A 19,805-nucleotide genomic window follows, 5' to 3' on the forward strand; every position below is an offset into this window, starting at 1 on the left:
CTCTATCTTTTTGATATTTTTGATATTTTTGTTTAAATAACAAAAATACAATTAAGCAAAAATAATAAGAAATCGTGTAAAAAAAAATGCTTGTGGAATTTTCTCCTGGATTTTTTTGAATTTTTGTGATTTTCCTAAGTTCAAAAATAATTTTTAATCCTTGAAAATATTATTGTGGACCTTTTTCTAAATTTTTAAAGTGCATAAACAAAATTTTGGTTTCCAAAATCATTTTTGAGAGTTTTGTAAATTTTCTGAATTTTTATTGTATTTCTTGAGGTTTTTCATATTGAAAACATTTTAAAACTTCCAAAATACTTTTGGTGCCTTTTTCTGAATTTTTTATTTTTTTGTGCGGATTTTCAATTTAAAAATAACTAAATGTAAACAGAAATTGGTCTACGGCCGGTTCAATAGATCCAAACCAGTTGAGAGGAAAATCGGGGTCAACTTTCTTAAGGTCTGGTCAAGATCAACTTTGCCACATGTCGCCTTGTGAGTGGGTGAACAAAAGGGTTAAGGATGGTGGAGATGGTGGGATCTTGATCGTCCCCAGAATCGAACGACTCAGGAGGTGACACGCCTCCCTCTGCATGTGTGGAGGAGGAACAAAACTCCCTTTTCTTGTTTCTTTCCCACTTTGACTCTTCCATTCCCGCAGCACCCCCTCTCTCCTTCTCTTCTTCGTTGGCAGCGTCGAACAACCCCTGCTCGGCAGTGAAGCTACCTGCCGCCACCGCAATGTCCAGATACCCCGGCGGCGCCTCTCCCCTCATGAACGGCTATCCCGCCGGAAAATCCCTTTTGATTCCTTCCTCAAACACCTTCACCAGCTCCGAGTAGCCCTCTACGGCCTTCTCTTGCTTTTTGCAACTGCTCTTCAAGATCGGATACAGAGTGGGCATGATCTTCTCATCGGAGAACATAGCCCAGAACCGGACTTTGGCTCACTCATGAGAGTCCTCTGGCAAGATCTTGGGGGAGTGGTTCCAGAGCTCGTCAATGTACTCGAGGATGACGAGGCACTCGCAGATGGGTCTACCGCTGTGAACCAGCACGGGCACTTTCTTGTGAACAGGGTTGTGCGTGAGATTGATTTGTGCGTGAGAGTGTTTGGCCGTATGTGAACAGTGTTGTGCGTGAGATTCAAGCTGTCGAGACTCGAAGGGGCAGTGCTGGCAACAAATGGAACTCGCGAAAGATTTCTTGAGTCGTCGTCGATGGAGGCGACTTCGTCTTTGGGGAGTGGAGCGTTGCGGCCTTGCGGGTGACTAGTGATGTTGGGTGAAGGTGAACAACGGCGATGTAGGGCTGGAATGGTGACACTCTGCCGCGGCTACGTATGGAGGTTGGTTACTGTGAGAGAGCCGAGAAGCTGAAGCGGGGTTGAGAGGGACTGCTGCAACTGCTTCTTGCTGTGTTGTGTGTGTACTTCCTCGACTGTTGCTCTTGCCGGCTGCTGGTGTGATGACCGTGAGAGAGGTGTGGGCAATGGAGACGGAAAAGAGTATGGAGAGTCGGAAAGAGCTGAGCAAGGGGTTGGCCGTGAATATGGTGGCAATGCGGAGATGATGGTGGAGTGAGTGGTCGTAGATCTCAGGGTGTCCCTTCAGATTCGGATAAGTTTTTTTGTTTTGTTTTGTTTCTTATTTTGTTTGTGTTGTTGATGTTGAGCTTGAGGGCAGGCCAGAGGCTGTAGACGAGTTAAACTCGTCCCATCCTAGGAGAGTGAGCACCGGGTTGACTTGTAAGAGTCAACCCAGCGAGCCGTGAGACTCGGTTTCGCCCGGGTTAGGCTCGGTGGTACTGTGCACGTGGGCTGGTTATTTAATGGGTTTGGTTTTATTTTTTAAAAAAATGGGCTAGTTTTAAAATCTGGGAATTGGCAGGAGTGGGGTTTCAAAATGAGAGTTTTTTCCTGTTTTATTATTAAAATAAAATAAAATAAAATATTAAATAATACTTTATTTGAAAAAAAATTTCCTAATCTATTGCTCACGTAATCTCGCTGCAAGATTTAACACGTGTCACAAAATTGGAACCATGGTCAAAGAAAATCTTACAGTATCACCCTGCGAGATTTAAAAAGCCACCCAATATACTGGTTATGCACTCCAGAATTCTCGCAGGATGGTCCTGTGAGATTTTCCTGGGAAATGTCTCGGCGTGTGATACATGGAAAATCTCACAGGTCCATTCTACGAAATTTGCTTCGTCTGATTTTCACCATCCATTTCACTCACGAATTTTTTGTAGATGATCGTTTGCAAGCACAGTAGACAGAGAGGACGGTAGAGCAGGTGACTGTTTGGGAGTCTTGCAGGTGATCGTTCGAACGGTCAAGCGAGAAAGTTATTTAAACTCGAAAATGGGGTACGTATTTTTTATTTACCGTAAAGCAAAATCGATTTCCTTGAGTTTGATTGGTTTGGTTTTATTGAGTTCAAATTTTTATCATCGAGTTCGATTTGTTTCATTTGGGTTCATAGCTGCATTTGGAAAATTTGAAATTCGGTTTTCATTTATTTGTGCTTTTTCATTTTTTTTTCATCTTCTGTGTTTCAACAAATGATTAAGACAATTTGTGTAAGCATGATAATATTTAATTAAACTACTTCTTATATTGAGAATGTTTAAGTAACAAGCATGATTATGTTTAATTAAATTAGTTCTTATATTGCTAATGTTTACTTTGCATGATTTGTGTGTTAGCCACTATAATATAAATTATTATACGATAATTTATGTAAGCATTCAAAATTTGTATGTACATATTTAATAAAAATAAAAATTACTTTTAAGTAGTCAGAAAATATTTACATGTTAAAAATAAATGTAACTAATAATTCTTATATTATAAACAATTTTAATACTCAATTAATATTATTATGTTTGTAATAATATGTTAGAAAATATTATGTTAGAAATTTGGATTAAACAATTAGAAAATGCAAAATTAGACTATTATAAACAATTTGGAAAAATCCTAAATGTAAGTAATATTTCTTACATTATAAATAATTTTAATACTCAATTAATATTATTATGTTTGTAATAATATGTTAGAAAATATTATGTTAGAAATTTGGAATAAATAATTAGAAAATACAAACTTTGACTATTATAAATAATTTGGAATAATCGTAAATGTAAGTAATATTTCTTACATTATAAATAATTTTAATACTCAATTTTAATATTATTCTAGTTTTAATAATTTGGAATAAAACACGATATCCCTTCAAATTTTGTTAGAAAATACAAAATTTGACTATTTTAATAGCGCTAATTACATTTTTCTATGTTTATAAAAGATATGATATATAATACAAAGTCATATTAAATTTATTGAATTAGAAATACATTGCATCGTCTAAATTAGGGGTTATAGTCATATAATTAAATGAAGATTTAAATTTGCATAGCAGTAAGAGAAATTATATGACTATAATACGAACAATTTCAGATATTTACGAATTGGATTAATATTCTGAAAACTAAAGTAGCAAAATTAGGTACATACCTCCATTCATGTTTGTAATTATAAACATGGTGATTAAAAGACCCTGCAGCCAAGTTTGTAATGTACAAATTAGACCCATTAGGTTCAAAAATCATATTGGCAAATCAGTTATATCCATCTTTCTTTTGAGGTTCACTCACTTTGTCCATGATACTGCTATGGTAAAACTTTTTACAAAATTTATAGCTATTTTGAAAGCATTTATTAGTGCAGTTTGAATTTGACAGTTTGAGACATATTTGTGTACCTAAAAATCATCTATTTCAAGTGATCTAATACTTAGATCACTTAAAAATAAATACTTAATATCTTATAGTGAACAAGATAATTGATATAAGTATTTATAAAAATAAGTAGTATTAGAATAGTTAGTTTTATTATAAGTAGTAAAAATATGTTGTTATTGAGTGAATACATTATTATATTTGAACATGTAATTAATATATTGTAATATATAATTATTAAATTATAATAACATTATTAGTTAATAATTTTTAATTAATATTTTTAATTAAAATTTTTACACATTACTATATTTCAACATATGATTAATGTACAACAAAATAGTATATAATTATAGTATGTTAACATTTTAAATTAATGCTTTCTAATTAATATTTTTATTTATAATTTTTTAAATTTTATATTTAAGAACTAGTAAATGATTATTATGTTAACATTTTAATTGATATTATAAATTATAGAGACAATGCATAGACAATTAATATATATAACTTATACATACAATTTTCTTTTGCGTATGTCTTGTTTCTTTTTTGAGCGCGCGAATCTATATGGTAGGAAGCTTAAGCAGTGCTCTGGTGATGGTATTGTTGTATGTATGGGGAACATTATAACCAGAGGCGCTGATGCTAATTATAGTAGTCCGCTAGTTCGACCCTTCGAATTGGCCATAGGTGTAAATTACATAAATTGTATACAAAAATATACAAATATTTGCATATTAATCCAGATCAATATGCATTACAGGAATCCGTAAAATACCCTATGCGAGGGTATAATGATATAGTCATCCATGAGGCTGTTCGCGTAACTGACGATTACGGTTTGCGCATTATGTTGGATGCACACTGCGTAGGTACTACATATTTAATTGTGCAGTTATATGTTGAAACCATTTCTCACATGGGTGTCGTCGCGGATAGGCAGACGGGAACGTATGCTGAGCATGTGGTTGAAGCAGAAGAAGACACCCAACAGAAACGTCCTTATGATATGACTGCGGATCATGGTATTGAACCATACACAAGTGCGGATGTTGGTGGGATGCCTGTTGTGGATTTGAACGGATGTTCGAGATCATCGTTCGAGTTGTAGACGTACGAAAAATTTACTCTTGGCACGGATGATCATGGTGTTTGCGAAGAATTTCCAAAAGAATGTCCAGGATCGTTGTTCACCATTGTGAACGTGTTAGACGAGGGGATGAATATCACGAATGATGTTAATTTACAAGATGACACGTACGAGTAGGAAACTAGTAAAGGGACGAACAAGTTCCCCGATGATGTCGACCCACCCCCCGTGAAACGAATGATGTCACGTACGTCCAGTTCATGGAAGAACCTCCTATGTATGATGTAATTGACGTAGATGCTGCAAATTTGTTATATGATGAGGAACTTCCTATATGGGTAACTCGTTGAGATGAATCGTCTGAGCTGAATAAGGAAATGCTATTCGGGTCGAAAAATCAGTTGATAGCGGTCGTGCGAATATACCATGTTCGAACGCACCATGATTTCCACGTCGTGTAGTCTACCCCACTATTATGGGTTGTTAGGTGTAAGAATTCTGATTGCGGTTGGAGAGTGCATGTAATGTATCGGATGAAACACTGATTATTCAAAATCACCCAATATGGTGGTTCACAAACGTGTTTGAACAAACTTCTCTCATAGGACCATAACCAAATCAAGTCCTCCCTCATTGTTTGGAAGATCGTGAATATGATCAGGGGTGATGTATCGACATTAATCGCTACATTGAAAGTTCATAGATCGTCATTTCGGTTATTTGATCTTGTATAAGAAGGTTTGATTGAGCAAACAGAAGGCAATTGCCCAAGTATTTGGCGATTAAGAGATATTAAACTTTGCCTAAGTGGATGGAAGCGATGTGCGCGTACAATCCTTACATTGTTGTAAAGTGGAGGTGGACTTCTCTTCCAGGTAGCAAGCACACTGCAATATTTCTGTATTTTGGGTGTTCGCAGCATCTATTCAGGGTTTTCGTCACTGTTGTTCTGTTATATGTGTGGATGAGACACATTTGTTCGATAAGTATAAGAGTAAACTCCTAATTGTGACGTGCCCGGATGCGAATAGGCAAATATTTTCCTTTGCATTTGCTATTGTTCAAGAGGAAAGTCTTGACACATGGAATTGATTTCTGTGTTATCTTTGTACAATTAATGATAGGGATGACATTTGCCTCATATCAGATCGACATGTAGGAATTATCGCTGCAGTGCAGCATAATCCCGATTGGTAACCACCATGTGCCCACTACCAATTCTGCCTTCGACACGAGGTCAGCACTTTTAGCACAAAAGTGCACAGTGTCAATAAGTGTATGACTGAGGAGTGGGAATGGAATATTGGGTAAGAAAATTTAACATGTGGATGGAAAGAATATTCGATGAGGGTGGAGAACCCGTGAAGTCGTTTTTTGATTAGATCTCTCCTCATATGTGGACTTAGTGTCACGACGGTGGTAGAAGGTATGAGAACATGATCACTAACTTCGTGGAATGTTTCAACATCGTCTTGAAGGGTGCTCGTAGCTTCACATCACGGCCTATGTGCAACTGACATTTTATCGCGTTGCACATGTTTTCAACAGCCAACGGGAGGCTGTTCATAATGCAATATCGGGGGAAAATGCATTCACTCCTTATATATTGCTAGCAATGGAAATAAGGAAGTTGAAGGTGATCGAACGTTGAGTTACGACGTTTAACCGGTCTAGGGGGTACTTTTAGTATCATGACCGCGCAGTTAAGACCCCAAAAGGAAATAACGTCCAAACTTTGAGCATTCAGGATAGGCATGAATGCTCATGTGGGAAGTGACAAATGTTATACTTTTCATGCTCCCATCTTCTCGCTGCATGTGTAGAGACACGATTGAATGCTATGCAATACGTTGAGTTATGTTGGAGCACTGCCGAACACTATGCGACATGTTGTGGATTTTCATCTGATTATGCACGAGGCATACTGGCCAGCATCCTCATTGCTGACTATATAGACAAATCTTGCATATGCTCGATATGAAGGTTGTCCTAGAAGCTTCCGTATATACAATGAGATGAACACAAGAGAAGGTAGGAAGAGGAGCACATGCAGCATATGTCATTAAGAAAGACATAATCGCTCAAGGTGTCCGAGAAGGATCCATCTCGGGGATGCAGCTGGATTGTCGTATTGACTTCGTAGGCAGTTTGGGACTCTTAGTACATTTCTTCTTTTGTATATATTTATTGTAATGTGATAGTGCATTTTGTAAGATTGATCTAGGGCTATTTAATCCAAGCGTCTTGACGATGGGCGATGATCACCGAGCCAGTCGAGCATGGGCTGATGGGCACGCCGACCCTTTGTCATGCCGAGGGGGCATGCAATTTGCGGAGCGTTGGTTAGAGGTAGACGATCGCATCGTCCGCCTGATACGGGATGCAGAATTTTATGGTATTTATTGGATTGTCCATATCCAGTTGGATTGACATCTCGTCACAGCTTTGGTGGAGCGATGGAGACCCGAAATGCACATGTTCCACCTACCTCATGGGGAGGCGATCGTTACACTCCAAGACGTCGCCGTTTTGTTTGGGTTGCCGATTGATAGGCGACCCGTCACTGGTCGTACTGCCGGGCTAGTAGAGGGACCTACAGATCGTTGGGGACGACTCGCCCTACGTACTCTGTGCAAGCGTTTGTTAGGAGTTGTGCCACCTGACAACGAGTTGGTTGGTGCACACATCCGTATGTGGTTCCTCGAGGGGGATGTGTTTCGTCAGCTCCCGACAGATGCAGATGCACATGCTATAGCATGCCACGCACGAGCCCACTTGTTGTGTTTGATCTGTGGAGTGATATTTTGTGACATTTTAGGCAACTATGCACATTTGATGTTCTTTCCACTTCTTGCGAACTTGGGAGCGTGTCGCTTGTACAGTTATGGGTCCGTTACTTTGGCGTGGCTATACAGGAAGACGTGTCGCGCCGCTTACCACTCGAAGACACAGATTGTTGGTCCACTTCGCCTACTACAATATTGGGCTTGAGAGAGATTTCCGTCCTTGGCTCTTATGCGACGAGGTTTCCTGCAGATTCAAAGGGGTTAGGACGATCGTTCGGTTGACCTACTCCCACTTGCATGCCGGTTAGTACTAACATTATTTATCCCTCCTTATTCACTCTATAAGTAGTACGAATACTAATTCGTAGTACTGACTAGTTGTTACATTTAGAAACTTACGTTTCATCTTATACAGATGGAGGGACGACTTGAGGGCACTGGCGGTTGCGCTATACACATTGCCCCGATTCATGTTCGATTGGACATGCACCAGGAGCATGAGATATAATCTAATTAAAGTATATCACATAATATTCTCTTTCTTTTTTTCAATTATGCATAGTTTGTTTGACTTTTGTTTATGTTTAAGTGCAGTTCCTATGGGAGTCCTACACGACTAATATTCTAATCGATCTGCCTCCTAACTATGCAGTCGGGAGTGACCTATTGGTAGCCCGAGTGCCACTCATATGTTTTCATATTATCGAGTGGTATCTCCCCGACTGAGTCATGTAGCAGTTCGGGTATCGACAGGGCATTCCTGATCGCTTTTTGATGTTGGGGTAGATATAGTTGGGGATGACTTCCATAGCATTGATGGGCACGGTCGAGGGGTTGCAGACTGGGCGACTACACGCGATATTTGTTACTGCGTGGGAGCATCAACGAGATTACATTGTTCTAGAAGTGGCTGAGGATAGTCCGATGTGTCTGGATGACCTATGGCCTATACTTCACTTGGTATAAGTCCATCACACGCCGCTTCGTCGATAGGAGCGCTACTGTATATTTGAGCTTCGTAAGAAGACTTTAACTCACAATTCTTTTTGTTATGTATACATTACGATTTGCATGAGTTTATCAAATATTTTCATATCATGCGGGCTGACATAATATATGAGGCAAATTAGATCTCGCCTGATCTTGCTATCCATCGATTGATGAGTGTTGCATTGGATCTTGTCCATGAGGATGGTCGACGGATTCCAGCTGCTCAACCTGATGTACCAGCACGAGGAGGTCGACCAGCTCCAGTACGAGGAGGATGACATGCCTCCTCTATTTGTTTAGTGAGTCCCATTTATTTGCCTCCGGTTGTATAGGTGGAGTACGTTTTCAGTGTGTCAGCATCGTATGCGCCTTCCACTGCAGCTGATATTATGGGACTATCCATTAGATTGGCTGACGCCCCATCTGAATCTGCTGTCACCTCATCGATGTCATTTTTATTGGACAACATTTTTGATGGGGAGGAGGTCGATGCACTAGTTATGCCGCCTCGTTCTTGCCCAGAGACCTCGTATTAGTTCTCACCGCGTGCGCTTCACATGGATGATCATTACGTAGTACCTCTTGGCGGAGATGATCCACATCCATGACGGGATAAGACACCTGATGCAGATGACTAGCAGAGAGAGGGCAGACGCAGACGGAAGCCACCACGACCTCGGAGATGATTTCGCTGCTGCACCGAGTAGTTTAACATTATTTTCATTTCATTTCATTTGTATATATATTATTGATTATTTTTATTTCATATCCATTAATTTGTACGGTAGTTGGTAAGTTAAATATCCTGCCAAACAAATTTTTTTATTGGACCAAAATAAAAATTAGTCACACAAAAACAAACAACTAAGCAAACAGATTAAATAAATAAATAAACTCAAAGACCAAATTCAAGAGTATGATTTGTGCACAAGACACATGACTATACAAATGAAATAAAAATAATCAAATGTTATACAAGTGAAATGAAAATAATCAATGATATACAAATGAAATAAAAATAATTAATATTATACAAAGAAAATAAAAATAATCAATGATATACATACAAATGAAATGAAATGAAATGAAAATAATGCTAAACTACTCGGTGCCGCAGCGAGGTCGTCTTCGAAGTCGTGGTGGCTGTCGTCTGCGTCTGCTCTCTCCCAGCTAGTCATCTGCATTAGGTGTCCTGTCCCGTCGTGGATGTGGATCATGTCCACCAAGAGATACTGCGTAATCATCATCCATGCGAAGCGCACGTAGTGAGAACTGATATGATGTTTTTGGACGAGAATGAGACAACATAGTGGGTGCATCGACCTCCTCCCAATCGAAAATATCGTCCAATAAAAATGACATCGATGGGGTGGCAGTAGAGTCAGATGGGGCGTCTGCCGGTCTGCTGGATGGACTCGCAATATCAGCTGCAGTGGAAGGTACATACGATGCTGATGGCCCGAACGCATATTCCGCCTGTACAACAGGAGGCAAAGAGATGAGAGTCACTGGATGAGTAGAGGAGATAGGTCGTCCTTCTCGTACTAGAACTGGTCAACCTTCTCGTGCTGGTACATCAAGTCGAGCAGTTGGGATCTGTCGATCGTTTTCGGGGACAAGGTCCAATGCAACACTAATCAATTGGTTGATAGTAGGATCTAACGAGATCTGATTTGCCTCATATATTATGTCAACCTGTAGGATATGGAAATATTTGATTAACCCATGCAAATTGTAACGAATACATAACAAAAGGAATTGTAGGTTAAAGTTTTCTTATGAGGCTCAATTATACAATAGCGGTTCTATTGATGAAGTGGTGTGTGATGAACCTATACCTAGTGAAGTATGGGTCACCTGGACGCATCAGATCGTCCTCCGCCACTCCTAGTACGATGTAGTCTCGCCAATATTCCCATGCAGTAACGAATATCGCGTGTGTAGTTGCCTAGTTTGTGACTCTTCGACTGTGTCCATCAATACCGTGGAGGTTATTCCCAACTATATCTACCCCCGACTACAGAAAATGATTGGAAATGCCCTGTCGATACTGGGACTGCTGCATGACTCGGTCGGGGAGACACCACTCGATAATATGAAAACATATAAGTGGCACTCGGATTACCCATAAGTAACCCTTGACTGCATAGTTAGGAGGCAGGTCGGCTAGAATCTCAGCCGTGTAGGAGCTTCATAGGAACTGCACTTAAACGTAAACAAAAGTTTAGCGAACTATACATAATTGAAAGAAAGAAAAAGTATACTATGTGCTATACTTTAATTGGATTATACCTGATGCTCGCGGTGTATGTTCAACTCGAACTTGTACCAGGGTAATGTGTGTAGTGCAACCATCGGTGCTCTTAAGTCGTCCCTCCATCTGTATAAGATGAAACGTAAGTTTTTGAATGTAATGACTAGTAAGTACTACGAATTAGTATTTGTAGTACTTATAAAGTGAATGAGGAGGGATAAATAATGTTAATACTAATCGGTGTGCGAGTGGGAGTCAACCGGACGACCGTCCTGGCCCCTCTGAATCTGCAGGAAACCTCGTCGCGTAAGAGTCAAGGACAAAAATCTCACCCAAGCCCAAACCTGTAGTAGGTCAGGTGGACCAGCAATCTGTGTCTTCGAGTGGTGAGCGACGCGACACATCTTCCTGTATAACCACGCCAAAGTAGTGGACACCTAACTGTACGAGCGACACATTCCCAAGTTCGCAAGGAGTGGAAGGAACATCAAATGTGCATAGTTGTTTGAAACGTCACAAAATATCACCCCACAGATCAAACACAATAAGTGGGCTCGTGCGTGACATGCTATAGTCTGTGCATCTGCATTTACTGGGAGCTGACGAAACACATCCCCCTCGAGGAATTGCATACGGATGCGTGCACTAACCAACTTGCTGTCAGGTGGCACGACTCCTAACAAACGCTCGCACAAAGTATGCAGGGCGAGTCGTCCTCGATGGTTTGTAGGTCCCTCTACTGGCTCGACAGTATGACCAGTGATGGGTCGCCCATTAATCGGCAGTCCAAACAAAGTGGTGACGTCTTGGAGTGTGACGATTGCCTCCCCATGAGGTAGGTGGAACATTTGCGTCTCGGGTCTCTATCGCTTTACCAAAGTTGTGATGAGATGCCAATCCAGCTGGATATGGGCAATCCGATAAATATCATAAAATTCTACATTGCGTATCGGATGGATGATGCGATCGTCTGCCTCCAACCAGCGCTTCGCAAACTACGTGGCCCCTCGGCAGAACAAGGGGTTGGCGTGCCCATTAGCCTACGCTCGGCTAGCTCGGTGATCATCGCCCATCATCAAGACGCTTGGATCAGATGGCCCTGGATTAATCTTGCAAAATGCACTATCACATTACAATAAATATATACAAAAGAAGTGTACTAAAGAGTTCCAAATTGCCTACGAAGTCAATGCGACGGTCCAGTCGGACACCTTGTGCGGTTATGTCTTTATTGATGACATATGCTGCACATGCTTCTTTCTTACATTCCCTTGCGTCGTCCATCTCATTGTTTATACAGAAACTCTTAGGACGACTTTTATGTCTAGCATATGCAGGATTTGCCTGTATAGTCGACAACGAAGATGCTGGCTAGTACGCCTCGTGCATAATCGAATGAAAATTCGCAGCATGTTGCATAGTGTTTGGCAGTGCTCCAACATGACTCAACGTACTGCATAGCATTCAGTTGTGTCTCTGCACATGCAGCGAGAAGGTGGGAGCATGAAAAGTGTAACGCTTGCCACTTCCCATATGAGCATTCGTGCCTGTCCTAAATGTTCAAAGTTTGGACATTGTTTTCTTTATGGGGTCCCAATTGCGCGGTCGTGATGCTAAAAGTACCCCTAGATCGGTTGAATGTATGCATTTTCTCCCGATATTGTGTTATGAGCAGCCTTTCGTCAGCTGTTAAAATAATGTGCAACGTGATAAAATGTTAGTTGCACAAGGGCCGTGACTGGGAGGCTACGAGTGCCTTTCAAGATGTTAAAAAAGTTCACGAAGTTAGTGGTTATGTTCCCATACCTTCTACCACTGTCGTGGCACTGAATTCACATAAGAGGTGGGATCTGATCAAAAAACGACTTTCTAGGTTCTCTACCCTCATCGAATATCCTTTCCATCTATATGTTTAATTTTCTTACCTGATGCTCCCTTCTCGCTCGCTCAACCATACGCTTAAGATTGACATTGTGCACTTTCGTGCTAAAGTTGCTGACTACGTGTCGAAGGTAGAATCGATGGTGGGCACGTGGTGGTTGTCAATCGAGATTGCGCTGCACGCACTGCAGCGAGAATTCCTACATGCCGATCTGATACGAGGCAAATGTCATCCCTATCAATAATTGTATGAAGATAACACAGAAATCAATTCCATGTGTCAAGACTTTCCTCTTGAACAATAGCAAATGTAAGGAAAAATATTTGCCTATTCGCATCCGGGCATGTTGCAATTAGGAGTTTACCTTTGTACTTACCTACAAGTGTGTCCCATCCACACATGTAACAGGAAGGCAGTGACGAAAACCCTGAATAGATGTTGCGAATGTCCAAAATACAGATATAAATGTTGCGGTGTGCTCGTTACTTGGAAGAGAAGTCCACCTCTACTTTACAATAATACTAGGATTGTACGCGCACATCGCTTCCATCCACGTAGGCAAAGTTTGATAAGATATCTCCCAATCGCCGAATACTTGGGCAATTGCCTTCTGTTTGCCCAACTAGACCTTCTTATATGAGATTGAATAGCCGAAACGACGATCTATGAACTCTTTCAATGTAGCGATTGATGTTGACGCATAATCTCTAATCATATTCACGATCTCTCTACCAATGAGGGATGACATGATTTGGTTATGGTCCTGCGAGAGAAGTTCATTCAAACATGTGTACAGATCACCATATTGAGTGATTTCGAATAATCAGTTTTTCGTCCGATACATTGTACGCACTCTTCAACCGCAATAAGAGTTTTTACACCTAATAACCCATAATAATGGGGTATACTGCACGTCGTGGAAGTCATGGTGCGTTCAAGCGTGGTATATTCGGACGGACGCTATCAACTGATCTTTCGACCTGATAGCATCCCCTTACTCACCTCAGACGATTCATCCCAACGAGTTACCTGTATAAGAAACTCCTCATCACGTGACAAATTTGCAGCATCTACGTCAATTACATCGTACATAGGAGGTTCGCCATGAATTGGACGTATTACGTGGCATCATTCGTTTCATCGGGAGGGGGGGTGTGTCAACATCATTGGGGAACTTGTTCGTACTTTCACCAGTTTATTGCTCGTACGTGTCATCTTGTAAATTAACATCATTCGTGATGTTCATTCTCTCGTTTAACACGTTCGCCATGACGTTCTGTTGGAAGTTCTTCATAAACACCATGATCATCCATGCCAAGAATAGGTTTTTCGTACGTCTGCGACTCGAACGACGATCCTAGACATTCGTTCAAATCCACAACAGGCATTCCACCAACATCCGCACTCGTGTATGGTTCAATACCTTCATTCGCAGTCATATCACAAGAACGTGCTTGTTGGGTGTCTTCTTTTGCTTCAACCACATGCTCGGCATACGTTTTCGTCTGCCTATTCGCGACGATACTCATGTGAGGAATGATTTCGACATATAACTGCACAGTTAAATATGTAGCACTTAGGCTGTGCATCCAACACAATGCGCAAACCGTAATCGTCAGTTACGGGAACAACCTCATGGATGACCGTAATCACCAGCAATGCATATTGATCTGGATCAATATGCAAATATTTGTATATCTTCGTATATAATTTATGTAATTTACACCTATGACCAATTATAGGTCGAACTGGCAGACTACTATAACTAACACCAGCGTCTCCGGTTATAATGTTCTCCTCTACATACAACAATACCATCATCAGAGCATTGCTTGAGCTTGTTGCCATTTAGATTCACGTTCGGAAAAGAAAAAAGACCTATGCAAAACAAAATTGTACTTATAAGTGATACGTGTTAATTGCCTATGCATTGCCTTTATAAGTTATAATATCAATTAAAATGTTAACATAATCATTTACTAGTTTTAAAATATAAAAAAAATTATAAATAAAAATGTTAATTGGAAAACATTAATTTAAAATGTTAACATACTATAATTATATACTATTTTGTTGTACATTAATCATATGTTGAAATATAGTAATGCGTAAAAATTTTAATTAAAATTATTAATTGAAAATTATTAACTAATAATGTTAATATAATTTAATAATTATATATTATAATGTATTAATTACATGTTGAAATGTAATAATGTATTCACTCAATAACAGTATATTTTTACTACTTATAATAAAAGTGACTATCCTAATATTACTTATTTTTATAAGTTCTTATATCAATTATCTTGTTCACCATAAGATATTAAGTATTTACTCTTAAGTGATCTGACTATTAGATCACTTGAAATAAATGATTTTTAGGTGTACAAATATGTCCCAAACTGTCAAATTCAAACTGCACTAATGAATTTTTTCAAAATTGCTATAAATTCTGTAAAATTTTTTACCATGGTTGCATCATAGACAAGATGAGATGAAAGAGAGTGAACCTCAAAAGAAAGATAGACATGGCTGATTTGCCAATAGGATTTTTGAACCTAATGGGTCTAACTTGTACATTACAAACTTGGCTGCGGGGTCTTTTGATCACCATGTTTATAGTTACAAACGTGAATGGAAGTAGGCACTTAGTTTTGCTACTTTAGTTTCTAGACTGATAATCCAACTTGTAAATATCTAAAATTGTTCTTATTATAACCATATAATTTCTTTTATTGTTATGTAAATTTAAATCTCCATTTAATTGTATGTATGTAACCCCTAATTTTGACGATGCAATGTATTTCTAATTCAATAAATTTAGTATGACTTTGTATTATATATTATATCTTTTACAAACATAGAAAAATGTAATTAGTGTTATTAAAATAGTCAAATTTTGTATTTTCTAACATAATTTGAAGGGATATCATGTTTTATTCCAAATTATTAAAATTGGAATAATATTAAAATCAAGTATTAAAATTTTTTATAATGTAAGAAATATTACTTATATTTACGATTATTCCAAATTGTTTATAATAGTCAAATTTTGTATTTTCTAATTGTTTATTCCAAATTTTTAGCATAATATTTTCTAACATATTATTACAAACATAATAATATTAATTGAGTATTCAAATTGTTTATAATGTAAGAAATATTACTTACATTTACGATTATTCCAAATTATTTATAATAGTCAAATTTTGTATTTTCTAATTGTTTATCCCAAATTTTTAACATAATATTTTCTAACATATTATTACAAACATAATAATATTAATTGAGTATTAAAATTGTTTATAATGTAAGAATTATTACTTACATTTACGATTATTCCAAATTATTTGTAATAGACAAATTTATATTTTCTAATTGTAAATTCCAAATTTCTAACATAATATTTTCTAACATATTATTGCAAACATAATAATATTAATTGAGTATTAAAATTGTTTATAATGTAAAAATTATTACTTACATTTACGATTAATATGTAAATATTTTCTGGTTACTTAAAAGTAATTTTTATTTTTGTTAAATATGTACATACAAATTTTGAATGCTTACACAAATTGTCATATAGTAATTTATATTATAGTGGCTAGCACACAAATCATGTAAAGTAAACATTGGCAATATAAGAAGTTCATAATCATGCTTGTTGCTTAAACATTGATAGTATAAGAACTAATTTAATTAAACATTATCATGCTTGCACAAATTGTACATACAAATTTTGATTGCTTACACAAATTGTCATAATAATTTATATTATAGTGGGCTTGCACACAAATCATGCAAAGTAAACATTGGCAATATAATAACTAATTTAATTAAACATAATCATGCTTGTTGCTTAAACATTGGCAATATAAGAACTAATTTAATTAAACATTATCATGCTTACACAAATTGTCTTAATCATTTGTTGAAACACAGAACATGAAAAAACGCAAATAAATGAAAAACTGACCTTTGGATTTTTCCGATGCAACTATGAACTTAAATGAAACAAATCGAACTCGATGATAAAAATTCGAACTCAGTAAAACCAAACCAATTAAACTCAAGCAATCAATTTTGCTTTACGATAAATAAAAAATACGTACCCCATTTTCGAGTTTAGATAACTTTCTCGCCCGATCGTTCGAACGGTCACCTGCAAGACTCCCCAACGGTCATCTGCTCACGAACGGTCACCTGCTCTGCCGTCCTCTCTGCCTATTGCACTTGCAAATAGTCATCTGGAAAAGCTTCGCGAGTGAAATGGATGGTGAAAACCAGACAAAGCAAATCTCACAAGATGGACCTGCGAGATTTTCCACGTGTCACGCGTCGTGCCATTTCCCAGGAAAATCTCGCAGGACCATCCTATGAGATTTTTGCCACACGTCACCAACATACTAGGTGATTTTTTAAATCTCGCAGGGCGAAGCAGCGAGATTTTCTTGATTAGGGCTCCAGTTTTGTGATGCGTGTTAAATCTCGCAGCACCAAGTTGCGAGATTACGTGAGCATTAGATTGGAAAATTTTTTCCCAAATAGAATATTATTTAATATTTTATTTTATTTTAATAATAATATAGGAAAAAACTCGCTGGGCATGTGATAGGTTTAAAACGGGTGGGGGCCTGTGGTTTTTTTCAAAAAGAAGTGGGCCTTTGGTTTTTATAAAATAAGACTAGTGGGCTTGGGGTTTAGTTTAGGCATTGGGTTTGATTTAAAATGGGATGCGGGCTTGGGGGGTTCAAAATGGAATACGGGTTCTAAAAGAAGGCTTTGAACCCGAGCCCAAGTTCAAGTTAGGGGGTTCAGGTTAGGTCCTGATTTGATGGGTCTGAAATCAGGTTTGGATTCGGGTGGTTAAAATGAATTGGTTGGGTACAAGCTCAAGCTCAGGTCTGGTGGTTTATTCTGGGTTCAAAGACCCGAACCCGAGTTTGGGTTTGGGTTCATGAGTGTTATGAGCTCTGAGAGACTGGGAACCTGAAACCTTTTGGAAGCCATTCCTGCATTCACATTCTCAAGCGAACACCAGATAAATTGAACAAAACTAGGAAAATGGGGATCAAATTTTGCCCTTAGGCTCGCTCTCCTCCGATCTTCTTCTTCGGTCTCTGTCTGGGTTGTCTGGTTGGTTTGGGTAGTCTGAATCTAAATGATCTTTCGAGCTTTGCCTTCTACTTCTTCTTTAAACTGGTATAACCTCCCCCTCTCTTACTAATTTCTTTCTCTGAATTCTATAATTTCTTGCATTGTTTTCTTATTTCTTTCAATTGCTCTCTTTTCTCTCAAATTTTGTAGAGTGCTTCTGTGCTCTCAGTGTGTGTGTGTATTTGCTTTAGTGAGACTCTCTATTTATAAGGAGTCTGGGGTGGCCTCTTGGCCCCAATTTTCCCTTCTAACAGAATGGGGAATATTTGCTTTATACATGTCATTCTCTCCTTGCATACGTGAATTTCTATTTCCATTTGGTTGAATTTTCTTCTAAGCGAGTGATTCCTTTTGGTGTGCAGGAAGCTTGGTGATCTAGGTGGCAACGAGAGAATGGAAAGCTTGGCATCCTGTTATTTCATTTTTGTTTTTGTATTTTCCTTTCTTTTATTCTGTGATGTACCCTCGAGTTGCTTGTACTACAACTTCACTTTGTACAACTTTTATTTTCATTTCTAGTTGGAAGCTTTGTATGTATTATTTCCCTGGACCTTACATATATACCAATGTACCTCCACCCCCTTGTACTATAACGACTTTTGTACAACCTTTTTATTTCTTTACATGCCTGCTTGTGTTACTCTCGCACGTGCTCCCCCCCCCCCCCCTTAAAAAAAAAAAAAAAGTGATGCATGCCCTTTTTAATTGACTTTGGGAGTTGACCACTTTTGAACCCAACAAAACAGTGAATGATTTTAATAACCAAATAAGACTTGTCTTAAAATTATGACCCAATTTCAAAGCAGTTTAAGATTTTGAAAGCTCAATTCCAAATTTGACAATTCTTGAACTCATGGAAACTTAAAGGACTTGATCAATTAAACTAATTTTTGGGTTTTGAAATTAAAATTAAAACTTAGAGAATAGGACTTAGATTTATTATGAAGAACAATGATTCTGAAATTGAAGGACTATAAAGCCTAGTCTATAATGAGTTGAGAAATTAAGGGGACTCCACTTAGGAGGTTTGAAGGGGACTAAAAGGACCTTATGCTAGGATTATGATCAGGAAAACTCAGTTTCTTTAAAATGATTTTGAGAGACTATATTTTTTTGGAAGTTTATAAGGGAATTAGGAAGGACTCGATTTTTTGAAAATCACGGGTACTTAGGGTCTTAATTTTAAAATTCTGGGTAGTTCAGAGCTAGAAGTCAACTTCTATTTAGTTGGGTTTCCTTGGGGTGACCTAGTTAAAATTTAGGGATGTCTACAGCTGCCCCTCTTTGTAGACTTCGTTGCTTCAATATAACAATATGAATTCTCCTACATTATTTGTAGTAGTAAGTTTGCAAAGATAAATACACTTATTTTAATTAGACCACATTAGTGTCTAAGGATTTTAAAATCAATGCGGTACCTTTTGTTGCCATCAATAAAAGATGGGGGAAAGGACAACCATGGCTATACTGGAGTGGGACCATTCTGAAAATGGCTAGCTTTGGGTAAGACTATTATGAAAATAGTCAACTGAGATCATTCTGAAAATGATCAACGCAGGATGTGACTATTCCGAAAACGGACAACTTTGGGTAAGACTATTTTGAAAATAGTCAGCTGAGATCATTCCGAAAATGATCAAACGGGATGTGACCATTCTGAAAACGATCAACTTTGGGTAAGACTATTATGAAAATAGTCAACTAAGATTATTCCGAAAATGATAAACGCGAGATGAGACCATTCTAAAAATGGTCAACTTAGGGTGAGACTATTTTGAAAATATTCAACTAAGATCATTCCCAAAATGATCAACGCGGGATGGGACCACTCCGAAAATGGTCAACTTAGGATGAGACTATTCCGAAAATAGTCAACTAAGATCATTTCAA

The 19,805-nt window shown here is 38.1% G+C and overlaps 1 long non-coding RNA gene across 1 annotated transcript; it reads left to right on the plus strand.

The window, feature by feature from the left end:
* Positions 1–434: 434 nt before the first annotated feature.
* On the plus strand, positions 435–18,505 carry LOC131152412 (uncharacterized). Its single transcript, XR_009135939.1, has 3 exons — positions 435–1,579; positions 2,257–2,373; positions 18,278–18,505. It is a non-coding gene; the product is annotated as an uncharacterized LOC131152412 (long non-coding RNA).
* Positions 18,506–19,805: the final 1,300 nt, after the last annotated feature.

This window comes from Malania oleifera, chromosome 3 (genome assembly GCF_029873635.1).
Source record: "Malania oleifera isolate guangnan ecotype guangnan chromosome 3, ASM2987363v1, whole genome shotgun sequence".
Lineage (NCBI taxonomy): Eukaryota > Viridiplantae > Streptophyta > Magnoliopsida > Santalales > Ximeniaceae > Malania > Malania oleifera.